This window comes from Otolemur garnettii, unplaced genomic scaffold (genome assembly GCF_000181295.1).
Source record: "Otolemur garnettii isolate 467f Iridium unplaced genomic scaffold, OtoGar3 scaffold00051, whole genome shotgun sequence".
Lineage (NCBI taxonomy): Eukaryota > Metazoa > Chordata > Mammalia > Primates > Galagidae > Otolemur > Otolemur garnettii.
In genome coordinates this window covers 12,730,145-12,735,319 of record NW_003852446.1, presented here as the reverse complement: position 1 = coordinate 12,735,319, position 5,175 = coordinate 12,730,145, and the positions used below count along the sequence as shown (strand labels likewise).

At 37.6% G+C, this 5,175-nt stretch overlaps 1 pseudogene; it reads right to left on the bottom strand.

Annotated features, from left to right (window-relative positions):
* Positions 1-3,667: 3,667 nt before the first annotated feature.
* LOC100940627 overlaps positions 3,668-5,175 on the bottom strand; it is a 79,155-nt pseudogene continuing 77,647 nt past the window's right edge.

Genomic DNA, 5,175 nt, shown 5'->3' with positions numbered 1-5,175 from the left:
CTGTAGTCCCAGCTACTTGGGAGGCTGAGGCAAGAGAATCGCTTAAGCCCAACAGTTTGAGATTGCTGTGAGCTATGATGCCACAGCACTCTACTGAGGGCAACATAGTGAGACTCTGTCTCCAAAAAAAAAATAAATAAATGAATAAAAGTTAAAAAAAACAACTTTTGCTTTTGAGGCTGCTTTTGAGGTCTTCATTTTGGGGTACTGTTTTTGGAGCCTCAACATTCCTTTCTAGCTTTCTATTCATTTGTTTGACCGTTGTTTCCTTTTCCCCCGTATTGCTTTGGAAGTCACTCATTCTATTCTAATCTGGTAGCTTTAAATTAGAACATAAATACTTCATTTTTCCCAGACTAAGTTTTATCAGTCAGTCTATCCTGTTTACATTCCTTACCCTTCTACAGTATTGCATATGATTGGTGTTTTAATATATCTGACGTGTTTAGCTGTTTTTATTGGAAAGGTTTTGGTCTTCAAACTGTCAAAATCAGATACAAACCAAATTTGAAATACATTATTTCCTGCCGTACTGCAGTGACTAAATTGAGCAATTATGTGGGTACTATTTAGAGAAAACTGCAGAAAACTACTTCTGTTGGATAGTTACTAAGGCAACTCTGGAAAAGAAAGACATATGAATGGGCTGAGGAGTCTGTTAAGCTACTCAATAATATTTGAATTTTTCTGCTATACACATTTTCAAAGATACTCTGCAAAATCCAAAGAGTGCTTTAATCTATTACATTTGACAGTGGAAGACGTACAATATTTTGGTGCATTTCCAAAGATTGTGAAATATGAAAGAATTGTAGATTTCTGGCCTAAAATAAGATATTCTGTGAAGAGCTATTCATATTTTTCTCAGTTTTGAAGATTATTCTTTCAATGTAACTAAATTTCATATAATTTCTGTTAATCATAAATATTAAAATGCATTAAATATATGCTGGATTGCATGTTATGGAGAAAATCACACTATGTTAGAGTTAGAATTTTTTTTGGTAAATACACTTTAAATAATTGGATTATTCATAATGGTTCATATGTTAGACATAGGTGAAGGTATATTATAAGGGGTATAAGTTTAAAATGAGTTAAAAATTTTTTCAAAATTAAAAAAATAAAAAATAAATAAAATGGCTGAGTCTGTGTCATTGTTGAAGTACTTTCTACCTTACAGTCTTCAAATTATTGATATAACATCTCTGAGTTTCAGAATGCATACCTATAAAATGATGCTGATACTATAAATAAGAATTTAGATAAAATTAGAGGTTTTTAAAAGACCTCAGGGATTTTGATGAATATTATCTACTTGGTTAATGTGACATTATAACAATTTCTTTTTAACACCTAAGAATTAGTGCAGTTTCATTCTTATTTCTCACATAAAATATTATATCAGAGTTTACAGAGCTATAACCCCATATTGATACCCTGAAATTAGACTGTAAGCAGTGATTTACAATAGCTGATTTATGTTTTTCTTTTGTAAGGCATTTAACTCAGATGTAGAAGAATTGGCACACTTTTTTTTCTTCCTATCTCCCTTTGAAACTTATAAAATGATACTTAATACATAAATATAATATTCTTGTATAAAACTCCTAATAATAAGATTTAAGTGTCCTTTTGCCATTACCTGAAATCTAAGATTTGTCATTTCTATATTTACTGAGTGTCCTATCTTATCAGCTTGATGTACATGAATTTTTTATTCCATGGATTTACATAAACACCCATAGAAAATTCATAGTATAGCTATGTGTGTGTATTTACTGTGAATGATACCTGAAATGGCAAAGTCTTTGCAGATGTGATTAAATTAATGATCTTGTGATAGGAAGCTTATTTGGGGTTATACAGATAGGCCCTAAATGAAACCACATGTGTCCTTATAAGAAGAAGGCAAAGGGAGATTTAACATACACACAAAGGAGAAGACAGTGTGTGATGACCGAGCATAGAGAGATTTGAAATCCTAGTGTTGAACATTGGAGTGTTGGGGCCATAAGCCAAGGAATGCTGGTAGTCACAAGAAGCTGGAAGAGGCAAAACAAGATTCTCCCTAGAGATTCCAGGGAGTGTGGCCCTGATGATATTTTGATTTCCACCCAGTGACACAGACTTTTGGACTTTTTGGCCTGTAAGAACTATGAGAGAATAATTTTTTGTTGTTTTAAGCCAATACCAAGGGTCTGATGGTTCCACTACCAATCTAGCCAATTAGCAAACCTATTTGCTTAATCCTTGGCCTGCTAAACTATCCTTAAAAATCCTGCCTTCCAAATCGTCAGAGAGACAGATTTGAGAAATTCCTCCTGGCTCAGAGCCTGTAGCTCAGCGACTAAGGTGCCAGCCACATACACAGAGGCTGACGGGTTCCAAATCAGCCTGGGCCTGCCAAACAACAATAACAACTACAACCAAAAAATAGCTGGGCGTGGTGTTGGATGCCTGTAGTCCCAGCCATTGGGAGGCTTGAGCCCAAGAGTTTGAGGTTGCTGTGAGCTGTGATGCCACAGCTCTCTACCAAGGGTGACAAAGTGAGACTCTGTCTCAGAAAAAAAGAGAAATTCCTCCTGTTTTTTCCACTTAGCACTATGAAGAATTAAACTCTCTCTGCTGTAAACCATATCTCAGTGTATCATCTTACTCTTGGGCAGTGGGCAAATGAACTTGATTGGACAGTAACAATACTACTGCTTGGCCTAAGTAAGTATGGGGTCAAATATTTTTCTCTATGGTCACCCACCCTACGGCAGTGAAATGGATAGTAGGTGTTTAGTGATAAAATGACAAGGTGCTTTAGACACTGGCCATATGTGAGAGGTTTGGTTTCCCATACTTACAGAGTGGAGCAATTAGGTCAGAAACATGGACTGCAGCGTAAATAATTTGCACTTTGTGGAAGTTGTTACATAGGAAATAATTGTCATATAATTTTTAATGACCTTTTTCTGGCCCCCAAATTTTAATCATGCTTGATGGAAAAGAAAATGAAAACACCTGTAATCTTACCACATAGAGATACCTACTGGCAACATTCTGGTGTGTTTTCTGGTGTGTTTATTTCCCCTTTTCTAAGCATATAAAAATATAAATATATACATGTAAAAAGTTAGTATATTGTTTACAGAATTAGATATCTTGCTTTCTTGCCTGAATAAAATGATCTTGAGTTTCTCTCTTCCCTTTATACAGGGTGTCCATAAAGTTTATGCAATGGAAGTTTGTACAACATTAAACTTTATGGACACCCTGTATATTCTTTAATTGATATATAATTATCAATTGGCAAAAAAATCTTTCATTGAATGATGTATCATAATGTAAAATAACTATAAAAATGGCATTTATAATTTTATAGCTTTTAAAGTTATATTTTGTATTTTTATAGCTTTTAGTTTTATTTTGTGAATTTTCTATATTGATTTATTTTGTATGAAATTTTAAAAGCTATAAAATTAGAAATATATATAACATTTTTGACAACCAATACCTCTTTGCATGCAGTTCAACTGGTACATGGTCTCTATATTTTCAGAACCCCTCAAAGGCTAGGCAGGGCCACCAAGTTAGACACTACACAAGGACACTAATTCCTGGCATTTAAAGTCACATTCCTCAGGGTCCATTTAAAAGCGACAGATTCCATATTAAGTCACACATGGATAACTGAAGGTCTGCTTGTAACTTTCACATGCTGAACTCCTTGCAGCTATAAAAAAAAGTTTATGGGTTTGTGATCCAACCTATTCCTACCATGGTGTATAAAATGGATGTTGTTACCTGAACCTAAAATAAGGGTTCTGCCCTGCTGAGCAGGGTTCTCCTTGAAAATCAAAGAGAGGGCCAGTCACTGCTCACCACAGGCTCCAAAGGCTTCCTGAGTGTAAATCTGACTTTATGTGGGGGCTGTCCTGTGGAGGCTATTTCTTCACCTCTTTTCATTCCCAATTTTTTATAAATTTTTCTCTGGGGATCAACATAGATTTTATGGGAATACCCAGTTTGCAAAAAGGCTCAGTATGATAGTAGGATGACTGTCCAATCACTATAAGGGTCACATTTGCTTACTGTAAGATACTTTGGGGGATTTTGGCCAGACCTTCCACGTATTCCCTACAGATATAACACAGGCAAGGCCACACGAAGACCACATGGCTCAGCGCTCTTGGAACAGGGTACCAAACAGCACCAGCTCACAGGAGGCATCCTGCGCCGGCAGCTCCTGGCCACTGTGGCTGCCAGAAGCCGCCTGCCCTCAGGCCTTCTCGGGCTGCCCAGGGCCTGGCCCGGGCTGGGACTGCACAGCCGCAGACAGTAATCTGTCACGAGACCTGAGCAATAGCGTCAGCAGCAGTGGCCCACGAGCCTGGCATCTGAGAGGGCGGGGCAGACGTGGGGAGGGGCAGGGAGGACGTGGGGAGGGGAGGGGCGAATGTGGGGAGGGGCGGGGCCGGACGGAGTGAATGCAGAGAGGAGCGCGGCTTGACACGAGGACAGGCAGGCCCTAGTTTTTCTACTTTTGGTAGAAACAGGTATCGCCTTTACTTAGCCTGGTATTTAACTCCTGAGCTTAAGCAATACCCTGTTTGGGCCTCCCAGAATGCTAGAATTTCAAGTGTCAGCCACAGTTCCGGCCTTTTTTAATTCGTGGATGAGCTGGTTTTTTAAAAAGAGCCTGGCAACTTCACTTCTCTCTGTTACTTCCTTTCTTGCCCTGTAATCTCTGTGCACATCTGACCCCCTTTGCTTTCGACCCTGAGAAGAAGCAACATGAGGCCTTCACCAGAAGCAGATGCTGGCACCATGCTTCTTGTCAAGCCTGCAGAACCCTGAGCTGAACAAATCTCTTTTCTTTATAGTTACCCAGCCGCTAGCCTTCCTTTATAGCAACACAAAACAGACTAAGACAGATATAACTTCCAATATCCTGTAAAAATTGTAATTTATAACTAAATCGCATCATTTTCTTTTCAGTGTTAACCAATGGAGTTTAAATATCATAATGAATTTTTACTTATCTGTTGAATAAGTATACAAAAAGATCTTAATACAGTATTAAGAGATTATATATATGTATTTAACTTCTTGAATTTATGTCTTATTTTATATTTGAACATATTTTGTTGATTGCTATTAATGGAAAATGACGGCTCGGCGCCT